Genomic DNA, 12,748 nt, shown 5'->3' on the forward strand with positions numbered 1-12,748 from the left:
GTGCCCCTCCCTCGTCCTCCCTGTAAATTTATACGGGTGGTGTACCAGTGGTGGTTGCACAACGCTTCCGACATAGAGACGACAATAGCCAGCCTCAACATCAACGGCAGCAGGGAGTCGCAGCGCAGATTCCAGACCCTCTCGGTCCTTCGGGACGGGAGGTATGCGGTGTGCTTCCTGCAAGAAACCCACACTACCCCGGGAGACGAAGCCACCTGGCTCCTGGAGTGGCGAGGGGGGCGGTCTACATGAGTCACCTCACCCGCAGATCTGGCGGGGTGGCTATCCTGTTGGCCCCGCATTTTCAGCCAGAGATCTTGGAGGTCAGGGAGCCAGTGCCAGGCCGTTTGCTTCACCTGACGGTTCGGCTGGGGGGCGCGGTGCTTCACTTGGTGAACGTCTACGCTCCCCTGGCCGGGCCGAGGCAAGCGAGCTTCTTCGGAGAAGTGTCCGCTCATCTCGCTTCCATCGACGAGAACCAGTGCGTCGTCCTCGGGGGAGATTTTAACTGCGTCCTCGAGGGCAGGGACCACGGCGGTGCCCGCACTGGCTGGGCGTCGGGGAAGAGGTTGGGGGACTTTGTCAAGTCCTTCGACCTGGTGGACGTCTGGCGGAATCTCCATCCCGACTCCATCGCCTTCACCTTCGTGAGGCCTGGGGTCGGAGCGTCCAGAATCGACCGCCTGTACGTTTCGCGGGCGTACGCCTCCTGTTTTCCGAAGGCCTCCACGCGGCAGGTGTCGTGCACGGACCATCTCCTGGTGTGGGCGGAACTCCTTCCGTTCGGCGCCAGGCTAAGCTCCGCGTACTGGCACTTTAACAACCTGCTGCTGGAGGACGAGCGGTTCCGGGACTCGTTTCGTCATTTCTGGGCCGGCTGGAGAAGGAAGCGGGGAAGCTTCCCCTCCCTGAGGCTATGGTGGGACGTGGGCAAGGCTCACGTCCGCGTCTTCTGTCAGGAGTACGCGAGGGGGTTGACGAAGAGGCGGAAATCCAGGATCGGGGAGTTGGAGAGGGAGTTGCTCGACCTGGAGTCACGCCTCGGTCAGCCCGACGCGGACCCGGCCCTGCGCGGGGCGTATGAAGAGAAGAAGGCCGCGCTCCGGGACCTGCAGCTCGTCGGGGCTCGGGGCGCGTACGTGAGGTCGCGGATCCAGCTCCTCCAGGACCTGGACCGCGGCTCCCCCTTCTTCTACTCGCTGGAAAAAAGGCGTGGCACCCGTCAGCAGCTCCTTGTGCTGCTGGCCGACGACGGGTCCCTCGTCTCTGATCCGGAGGGCATCAGGGCACACGTCCGGAACTATTACACGGCTCTGTTCTCTCCGGATCCGTCCAGCGAGGATGCTCGCAGAGTTCTGTGGGAGGACCTGCCGCAGATAGGCCCGGAGGACGCCGGAAGGCTCGACTCTCCCGTCACCTTAGAGGAGCTGACCGGCGCCCTCGTCCGGCTCTCGAGGGGCAAAACCCCGGGGCTGGACGGGCTGACTGTGGAGTTCTTCAGGGCGTTCTGGGACGTCCTGGGGAGCGACTACGTACAGGTCCTGGGGGAGTGTCTAAATGCCGGACTGCTGCCCCTTTCTTGGCGCAGGGCGGTCATCGTCCTGCTGCCAAAGAAGGGGAACCTTCGTTCCTGAAAGAACTGGCGCCCGGTCTCCCTCCTCAGCACGGATTTCAAAATCTTCGCCAGGGTGTTGTCTTCTCGCCTGGCCTCCGTGCTGGCCCACATGATCCACCCGGACCAGTCCTACACAGTCCCGGGCCAGAGGATACACGATAACGTCCACCTGGTCCGGGACCTGATCCATTTCTGTCGACGGGCTGGTCTGCCGAGCGCCTTCCTGTCTCTCGACCAGGAGAAGGCGTTCGACAGGGTTGATCGCGAGTACCTGCTCGGGACTCTGCGGGCATTCGGGTTCGGGACGCAGTTCGTCGCCCGGATCCGACTTTTGTACGCCGCCGCAGAGTGTCTGGTTAAAGTTAACGGGTCCCTGACGGCGCCCCTTCGCTTCGGGAGAGGAGTGCGTCAAGGCTGCCCCCTGTCCGGCCAGCTGTATTCCCTGTGCGTGGAGCCTTTCCTGCACGTCTTGCGGAGGAGGTTGTCGGAGCTGGTTCTGCGCGGCGCGGGCACGGGGGTAGTCCTCTCGGCCTACGCCGATGACGTGCTCCTCACTTTCACCGACCCGGCTGACCTGGGGAGGATGCGCGAGTGCCAGGCCGTGTACTCGGCGGCATCTTCCGCCAGGATCAACTGGGCCAAATGTTCCGGACTACTGGTCGGCCCGTGGCGGGTGGACTCTCTGCCGGAGGAGTTACGGGGGTTCAGCTGGAGTACCACCCATCTCCTCTACCTGGGGGTCTACCTCGGCCCGGCTGAGGAATCCTGGCCGACCAACTGGCAGGAGCTGGAGGCCAAAGTCTCGGCTCGCCTAGGCCGCTGGACAGGACTGCTCCGAGTGCTATCTTACAGGAGTCGAGTGCTGGTCATAAACCAGCTGGTGGCCGCCATGCTGTGGTACCGGCTGGTCACTTTGGTCCCTCCTCCTGGCTTTGTCGCTGACATCCAGAGAACGTTGGTCGATTTCTTCTGGGACAAAAAGATGCACTGGGTCGCCGCGCAGGTTCTGAGTCTCCCTATTGAGGAGGGCGGTCAGTCGCTGGTGTGCGTCCGCACCCAGGTCGCGACGTTCCGCCTTCAGACCTTGCGGTGATACCTTTACGTCGAGCCTCCTCCGAGGTGGCGCCCCCTGGCGACGTATTTTTTCCGCCAGGTGCGTCACCTCAACAACGACACGCAGCTCCTGTTCATCGACCGTGACGGTTTGGAGGTCGCCCTCAAGACGCTGCCTGTCTTTTACCAGGACCTGATCACTGTCTGGAACATGGTCGAATCGCGTCGCGCCTACCCTCCGGCTGGAGTAGCGGCTGTCGTCAGGGAGCCGTTGCTCAGGAATCCGCACCTCCGTACTCGCGGGTTCGAGTGGCTGTCGGAGGGGAGGGCCGCGGCGGCGAGGGTGACCAGGGTCGGGGACGTGCTGGGTGCCGGGGGCCTGGGCTGGACGCTGCCGCAGGACATAGCAGGCAGGGCAGCTGTAGACGTCCAGTACGTGGCCACCGCCATCCGACGCCTTAAAACGGCGGTGCTCGGACCCGACGTAGTGCACCAGTTGGAGGACGCTCAGGTGTGCGGTGGGATCCCGTCCGCGCTCACCCCAGCCTGGACGGAATTTCACATTGGCCCCAAGGTCCCGTACTTCCCGCGGGAGCCTGTGCCCCACAACCTGAGCCGCCTCCGAAATTTTAACTTTGTCTCTTTCAAGGATGTAAAAAGACGGGCCCTGTATAGACTGCTGCTGCACACCATCCACCTCTTCTCCCTCATCCACCGTCCGGACACGCCTTGGCGTGCCCATTTGCCACCGGGTGGTGGGGATCCCCAGTGGAGGGCTCTCTACGCGGGAGTCCTCCCCCTTTCTCTCGGGGATCTGGGGTGGAGGGTGCTGCACGCAGCAGTCCCCTGCAACCGCAGATTGCGGTGGTTCACGGACTCCCAGCCCAACTGCTTGTTCTGTGGCGCTGTGGAGTCCGTGGACCACGTATATATTGGGTGTGGGCGTTTGCACTCCCTTTTTGATTTTGTTAAAAACCTCCTCCTCTGTTTTTGGCTGCACTTCAGTCCCACGCTCCTGATCTTTGGGCACCCGGTACGGAGGAGGGAGGGCAGGTCTGAAGACCTCCTCGTGGGTCTGCTCCTGGGCCTGGCCAAACCGGCCATAAACAGGTCCAGGCAGCCGGCCATGGAGGGGGTCGTTAGGGCTGACTGCCTGCCCCTCTTCCGCGGTTACGTTAGAACATAGAACATAGAAGAATACAGCGCAGTACAGGCCCTTTGGCCCTCGATGTTGTGCCGATCCAAGCCCACCTAACCTATACTAACCCACTATCCTCCATATACCTATCCAATGCCCGCTTAAATGCCCATAAAGAGGGAGAGTCCACCACTGCTGCTGGCAGGGCATTCCATGAACTTACGACTCGCTGAGTGAAGAACCTACCCCTAACTTCAGTCCTATATCTACCCCCCCTTAATTTAAAGCTATGCCCCCTTGTAATACCCGACTCCATACGCGGGAAAAGGTTCACACTGTCAACCCTATCTAACCCCCTAATCATCTTGTACACCTCAATCAAGTCACCCCTAAACCTTCTTTTCTCTAATGAAAACAGCCCCAAGTGTCTCAGTCTATCCTCATACGATCTTCCTTCCATACCAGGCAACATCCTGGTAAACCTCCTCTGCACCCGTTCCAGTGCCTCCACATCCTTCCTATAGTATGGCGACCAAAACTGCACACAATATTCCAGATGCGGCCGCACCAGAGTTTTATACAACTGCATCATGACCTCAGGACTCCGGAACTCAATTCCTCTACCAATAAAAGCCAGTACGCCATATGCCTTCCTCACCGCACTATTTACCTGGGTGGCAACTTTCAGAGATCTGTGTACATGGACACCAAGATCCCTCTGCTCATCCACACTACCAAGTATCCGACCATTAGCCCAGTACCCCATCTTTTTGTTATTCTTCCCAAAGTGAATCACCTCACATTTAGCTACATTGAATTCCATTTGCCACCTTTCTGCCCAGCTCTGCAGCTTCTCTATATCCTGCTGTAACCTGCCACATCCTTCCTCACTGTCAACAACTCCTCCGACTTTCGTATCATCCGCAAATTTGCTCACCCAACCTTCTAACCCCTCTTCCAGGTCATTTATAAAAATGACAAACAGCAATGGTCCCAAAACAGATCCTTGCGGAACACCGCTAGTGACGGCACTCCATGAAGAAACTTTGCCATCAACTACTACCCTCTGTCTTCTTCCATCCAGCCAATTCCTAATCCAAACCTCCAACTCACCCTCAATGCCATATCTCCGTATTTTCTGCAGTAGCCTACCATGGGGAACCTTATCAAACGCCTTACTAAAATCCATATATACCACATCTACCGCTTTCCCCTCATCAACCTCCTTCGTCACCTTTTCAAAGAATTCAATAAGGTTTGTGAGACACGACCTGCCTTTCACAAAACCATGCTGACTATCCTTGATCACATTATTCCTATCTAGATGTGCATAAATCCTATCCCTTACAATTCTCTCTAAGACTTTGCCCACAACAGAAGTGAGACTCACCGGCCTATAGTTACTAGGGTTATCCCTACTCCCCTTTTTGAACAAGGGAACCACATTTGCTATCCTCCAGTCTTCTGGCACTACTCCTGTAGACAAAGAGGACATTAAAATCAAGGCCAATGGCTCTGCAATCTCCTCCCTTGCTTCCCAGAGAATCCTAGGATAAATGCCATCAGGCCCAGGGGACTTATCTATTTTCACCTTTTCCAGGATTTCCAACACCTCTTCTCTACATACCTCAAAGCCATCCATTCTACTTATTTGTGACTCAGTATTCACATCGACGACAATGCCCTGTTCCTGAGTAAATACTGAAGAAAAGTATTCATTCAGTGTCTCCCCAATCTCTTCCGCCTCCACACGCAACTTCCCACGACTATCCTTGACTGGACCTATTCCTACCCTAGTCATTCTTTTATTCCTAACATACCTATAGAAAGCCTTAGGGTTTTCCCTAATCCTACCGACTAAGGACCTTTCATGTCCCCTCCTTGCTGCTCTTAGCTCTCTCTTCAGGTCCTTCCTGGCTACCCTATAACTCTCAATCGCCCCAATTGAACCTTCACGTCTCATCTTGAGATAGGCCGCCCTCTTCCATTTAACAAGGGATTCCAATTCCTTATTAAACCACGGCTCCCTCGCACGACCCTTTCCTCCCTGCCTGACAGGTACATAATTATCAAGGACACTCAATAGTTGCTCCTTGAACAAGCTCCACATATCATTTACACTCTTGCCTTGGAGTCTACTTTTCCAAGCCACACATCCTAAGTCATGCCTCACCGCATCATAATTTCCCTGACCCCAGCTATAACTCTTGCCCTGTAGTACACACTTATCCCTCTCCATCACGAGAGTAAAAATCACCGAATTATGGTCACTATCCCCAAAGTGCTCACCTACCTCTAATTCTAACACCTGGCCTGGTTCGTTACCCAGAACCAAATCCAGTATGGCCTCACCTCTTGTTGGCCTGTCTACATATTGTGTCAGGAAACTCTCCTGCACACATTGACAAACACTGACCCATCTAACGAACTTGAGCTATAGCTTTCCCAATCAATATCAGGAAAGTTAAAGTCCCCCATAACCACCACCCTATTACTGTCACTCATCTCCTGAATCACCTTCCCTATCCTTTCTTCTACGTTTCTAGACTGTAAAAGACTCCTAACAGGGTGACCTCACCTTTCCTATTCCGAACCTCAGCCCAAACTACCTCAGATGGCAAGTCCTCATCCATCGTCCTTTCCACCACTGTAATACTATCTTTGACAAGCAATGCCACACCTCCCCCTCTTTTACCCCCACCTCTGACCCTACTAAAACATTTAAATCCTGGAACCTGCAACAGCCAATCCTGTCCCTGTTCTAGCCATGTCTCCGTAATAGCCACAACATCGAAGTCCCAGGTACCAACCCACGCTGCAAGTTCACCTACCTTATTTCGTATACTTCTTGCATTGAAGTATACACACTTCAAGCCACTTTCCTGTTTACAGACACCCTCCTTGGAAATTGATGCCATGTTCCTAACCTCCCTACACTCCAGGCCCTGCACCCTGAAGCTACAATCTGGGTTCCCATGCCCCTGCAGAGTTAGTTTAAACCCCCCCCAAGAGCACTAGCAAACCTCCCCCCAAGGATACTGGTGCCCCTCAGGTTCAGGTGTAGACCATCCTGTTTATAGAGGTCCCACCGTCCCCAGAAAGAACCCCAGTTATCCAAAAACTGGAATCCCTCCCTCCTGCACCATCCCTGTAGCCACGCATTTAATTGTTCTCTTTCCCTATTCCTCGAATCTCTATCACGTGGCACGGGTAACAAACCAGAGACAACAACTCTGTTCGTTCTAACTCTGAGCTTCCAACCTAGCTCCCTGAAAGCCTGTCTAACATCCTCAGCACTCCTCCTACCTATGTCGTTGGTGCCAATATGGACCACGACTTCGGGCTGCTCCCCCTCCCCCTCCAGGACCCGGAAAACACGATCAGAGACATCACGTACCCTTGCACCTGGGAGGCAACATACCAAACGTGAGTCTCTCTCGTTCCCACAAAACCGCCTATCAGTGCCCCTAACTATCGAGTCCCCAATTACTACTGCTCTGCTCTTCTCCACCCTTCCCTTCTGAGTAACGGGGACAGGCTCCGTGCCAGAGACCTGAGCCCCGTTACTTACCCCTGGTAAGTCATCCCCCCCACAAGTATCCAAAACGGTATACTTGTTCTTGAGGGGAATGGCCGCAGGAGGTCCCTGCACTGGCTGCTTCCTCCCAGTCCCCCTCACTGTAACCCATCTATCTGCCATCTTTGGAGTTACTACTTCCCTATAACTCTGATCTATGACCCCCTCTGCCTCCCGAATGATCCGAAGTTCATCCAACTCCAGCTCCAGTTCCCTAACACGGTCTTGGAGGAGCTGGAGATGGGTGCACTTCCTGCAAGTGTAATCGGCAGGGACGTCGATGGCATCCCTCACCTCATACATGTTGCAGGAGGAACATTGCACTGCCTTCACTGCCATCCCTCTAAAGCTAACTTTTATTTAAAAAAAAAACTGGGTCTAAAGAATACAACAAGCAAAATTCAGCACTTACCTACTTACCACAACAGGTGTTATTATTAGGTTAGAGGAGGAGGGCGGGTGGGAGGCACTACCCATGTAGTGCCTCGGGTTCCTCTCCTTCGCGCTTTTAAAGGGGGAAAAAACCTACCCAGGTAAGCTTACACTAACTGCTTCCGGGTCTCGGCTGCCCCTCTGGTCGTCGTCACTTCCCCCTGGTGCTCCCGCTCTTTCTGTGAAGAGAGAGAAAAAAAAACACCGCTGCCCGCTACCGGTAAGCACTTTTAAAACCAAACGGTCTTACCTTCGCTGCTGCTCGCACTGGAAATGACCGACGGCTTCGAAGGGTGAGTATAAATACTCACCGCTTTCCTTCCCGGCTGCCCCTCTGGTCGTCGTCACTTCCCCCTGGTGCTCCCGCTCTTTCTGTGAAGAGAGAGAAAAAAAAACACCGGGCCCGGGTGTCCTTGGAGAAGGAGCACGCGGTGTCGACCAACACCCTGGAGTTGTTCAGGGAGAGGATTAGGGTTAGGGTTAGGCTTGCAGTCGAGGCTGGAGTTGTGACAGCCGAGCCTAAGGCAGTAGCTCGCCATACTCTGCTGCTGGATATTGTTGTGCCCCAGGCAGCAGCGGTGGAGGTTGTGGGGAGGGGCCCAAGGTGAGTCCCAGGCAGCCCCAAAATTGAGTCCCAGGCAGCGGTAGTGGTGGAGATGGGCCCAAGGCGGGGCCCAGGCAGCGGTGGTGGCAGACACCTTCCTCCTTCCTGAAGAAGGACTTAAGCCCGAAACGTCGATTCTCCTGCTCCTTGGATGCTGACTGACCTGCTGCGCTTTTCCAGCAACACATTTTCAGCTCTGATCTCCAGCATCTGCAGACCTCACTTTCTCCTCAGCGGTGGTGGAGGCAGACCTCCGACAACAGCAGCAATGGAGGCAGGCCTCTGGCAAGTCCTAGGCAGGCCCTTGGTTGCAGCGGTGGTGGGGGGAAGGTCCCCAAGGTGAGTCCCAGGTAGCAGCAGTGGAGGTGGGCCTCTAGTAACAGCAGCAGTGGTGGAAGTCCTGGGAGGGGCCCCAAGGCAAGTCCCAGGCAGCAGCAGTGAGGCAGGTCCGGGCGGGGTCCCAGAGACCAGCAGTGGGAGTGGGCCCCCAGGTCAGCAGCAACACTCCCTTGACCTGGGTGAGGCCCAGGCTGCAGCTCCAAAAGTAGGCCCCAGACACCAAAGTTCTCACCTCCTTCTGCTTCTGCCTCCTCCTCTTCTTCTTCTTCTTTCCTCCTTCCTCTCTCTCCCCGATGTGGGGCAGCTAGTCCAGGGACAGATCCTCTTCACGGAGGAGTGTCCTTGCATGTGCACACTCTCTCACTGATCCAACTTTCAAAAGGGAAAACACTCGAGTGGCCCACTCCTGTTTATTTTTTGTTTTTTTTTCCTTAAAAGGGACAAAATTAAAATTCCGGAGGTGGCACAGGTTCCCAGGGGAATACCACAGACTCCCCGGTGTGGAATTTAACCCCGGTCTCCCGTGTGATGGGCAGGGATACTAACTACTATACTAATGAGGACTGGATCACTCCTGTTTATTTATTTATTTTTTGTTTATTTTTTTTAATATTTAACCCCCACACTACCACCTAAGTGCGGTAGTGCTTATTTTTTCCCCAGTACCCATGGTGTGTGTGTGTATATGTGTGAGACACAGTGAGAGACACAAAGTGCATGAATCTTTATTCAATTTCCACCACCAGGAAGATAGGAAAACACCCGAGTGACCCACTCCTCCCTGTATGTTTTAGCACTGGCTCAGGCTCCTCCATCTCTGTCTCTGATACAGGCTGTGAATAATGAGCCCAGAGCGTCTCAGAAGAAATTCATTCCTTTCTTCAGGTGGCAAAGCTGACGACATCTGTTGTGTCCATCTCAGATTCCAAGTTACCTTCAACACCTGATGGAGTGGGAGAACCTATGGGCTCCAGAACCGTCAGAAAGCGCTGATCCCTCTGGCACAGCCTGGCTCCACTGTTTTTCATCATTTATATAAGTGACTTGGATATGAACATAAGAGGTACGGTTAGTAAGTTTGCAGATGACACCAAAATTGGAGGTGTAGTGGACAGCGAAGAGGGTTACCTCAGATTACAACAGGATCTTGATCAAATGGGCCAAAGGGCTGAGATGTAGGAGATAGACTTTAACTTTGATAAATGTGAGGTGTTGCATTTTGAATACACAAATCAGGGCAGGATTTATGTATGATAATGGGAGGAGTGTTTCCAAACAAAGAGACCTTGGAGTGTAGGTTCATAGTTCCTTGAAGGTTGAATCGCAGGTGGACAGGATAGTGAAGAAGGCAACAAAAAAATAGACATTGCTGGAAAAGCTCAGCAGGTCTGGCAGCATCCTGAAGAGAAATGATGGCTCAGTGGTTAGCACTGCTGCCTCACAGCGCCAGGGACCCGGGTTCAATTCCAGCCTCGGGTGACTGTCTGTCTGTGTGGAGTTTGTACATTCTCCCCGTGTCTGTGTGGGTGCTCCAGTTTCCTCCCACAGTCCAAAGATGTGCAGAATAAAAGCAAATTACTGCAGATACTGGAATCTGAAATCTTAAAAAAAAAAGGGAGAAATAGGGAGGTATTTATATTAGGCTGAGAGAAGGATTTTGTCACCATAGCACCGGCTTCAGCCTTGGTCATTCACAGCTCCTAATCTCCCTATAACCTCCCTATAATCTCTCTATGCACTGTCATTATCACCTCTTTATTGCTACGTTTGCTTCCGAAGCCATGACTCACCATCTCTCAGTCTAGTATAAATACCTCCCTATTTCTCCCTTTTTTTAGCTTTGACAAAGGGTCAGTTAGACTCGAAACGTCAGCTCTTTTCTCTCCTTACAGATGCTGCCAGACCTGCTGAGATTTTCTAGCATTTTCTCTTTTGGTTCCAGGTTAGGGTGAATTGGCTATGGGAAATTGGGGGTTCCTGATGAAGGGCTTTTGCCCGAAACGTCGATTTTGCCTGTCCTCGGATTTTGCCTGAACTGCTGTGCTCTTCCAGTACCACTAATCCAGAATCTGGTTTCCAGCATCTGCAGTCATTGTTTTTACCCCTATGGGAAATTGTCTATAGTGTTCAAGGATGTGTAGGTTAGGTGCATTAGTCAGGGGTATATAGAGGTAAAAACAATGACTGCAGATGCTGGAAACCAGATTTTGGATTAGTGGTGCTGGAAGAGCACAGCAATTCAGGCAGCATCCGAGGAGTTGCTCATCCAAGGACATTTAAGCGACTGCTGGACATGCACATGGAGAGCAGTGAGTTGGGAGCGTAGGTTAAGTTACTATATTTTACATTAAGATTAAACCTCAGCACAACATCGTGAGCCAAGGGGCCTGTTCTGTGCTGTACTATTCTCTGTTCTATGTCTGCAGGGTCCCCAAGTGGGAAACGAGATGCTGCTCTTCCAGTTTATACTGAGCTTCCTGGAACAAACCTGAGACAGATATTGGCCAGGGAACAGGGTGGTGGGTTAACATAGAAGAATACAGTGCAGAACAGGCCCTTTAGCCCTCGATGTTGCGCCGACCTGTGAACTAATCGAAGCTCATCCCCCTACACTATCCCATCATCATCCATGTGCTTATCCAAAGATTATTTAAATCATCCTAATGTGGCTGAGTTGACTACATTGGTAAGTAGGGCATTCCACACCCTTACCACTCCCTGCGTAAAGAACCTGCCTCTGACATCTCTTAACTCTATCACCCCTCAATTTGTAGTTATGCCCCCTCGTACACGCTGACGTCATCATCCTAGGAAAAAGACTTTCACTGTCTACCCTATCTAATCCTCTGATCATCTTGTACGTCTCTATCAAATCCCCTCTTGGGTCTGTTCTCATTGGAGAGAAGAAGACTAAGTCTCTCAGCCTTTCCTCATAAGACCTTCCCTCCAGACCAGGCAACATCCTGGTAAATCTCCTCTGCACTTTCCCAATGCTTCCACATCCTTCCCGAAATATGGCGACCAGAACTATACACAATATTCCAAGTGTGACCGCACTAGCGTTTTGTATAGTTGCAGCATGGTATTGCGGCTCCGGAACTCAATCCCTCTACCAATGAAACCTAACACACCGTATGCCTTCCTAACAGCACTATCCAACTGGGTGACAACTTTCAGGGATCTATGTACATGGACTCCAAGATCCCTCTGCACATCCACACTACCAACAATCTTTCCATTGACCCAGTACTCTGCCTTCCTGTTATTCTTCCCAAAGTGCATCACCTCACATTTAGCTGCATTGAACTCCATTTGCCACCTCTCAGCCCAATTCTGCAGTTTATCCAAGTCCCCCTGCAACCTGTAACATTCTTCCAAACTCCACTACTCCACTGACTTTAGTGTCGTCTGCAAATTTACTAATCCATCCACCTATGCCTGCGTCGAACTCATTTATAAAAATGACAAACAGCAGTGGTCCCAAAACAGATCCTTGTGGCACACCACTAGTAACCGGACTCCAGGCTGAATATTTTCCATCAACCACCACTCACTGCCTTATTCCAAAAAGCCAGTTTCTGATCCAAACTGCTAAATCACCCTCAATTCCATACCTCTGCATTTTCTCCATCAGCCTACTATGTGGAACCTTATCAAAGGCTTTACTGAAGTCCATGTCTACCACGTCAACTGCCCTAACCTCATCTACATGCTTGGTCACCTTCTCAAAAAACTCAATGAGGTTTGTGAGACACGACCTGCCCTTGACAAAACCATGTTGACTATCTGAAATCAAATTGTTGCTTGCTCGATGATTATAAATCTTATCTCTCATAATCCTTTCCAAAACCTTTCCTACAACAGGCGTAAGGCTCACTGGTCGAGGGTTATCTAGGTCATGGATTTTGGATTAGTGGTGCTGGAAGAGCACAGCAGTTCAGGCAGCATCAGTTATCTAGATCATCTGTACTGTCCTTTTTGAACAAGGGC

The sequence above is a fragment of the Chiloscyllium plagiosum genome, unplaced genomic scaffold, assembly GCF_037043375.1.
Source record: "Chiloscyllium plagiosum isolate Xiang-an unplaced genomic scaffold, Cpla_swu_hap1 HiC_scaffold_7, whole genome shotgun sequence".
NCBI lineage: Eukaryota > Metazoa > Chordata > Chondrichthyes > Orectolobiformes > Hemiscylliidae > Chiloscyllium > Chiloscyllium plagiosum.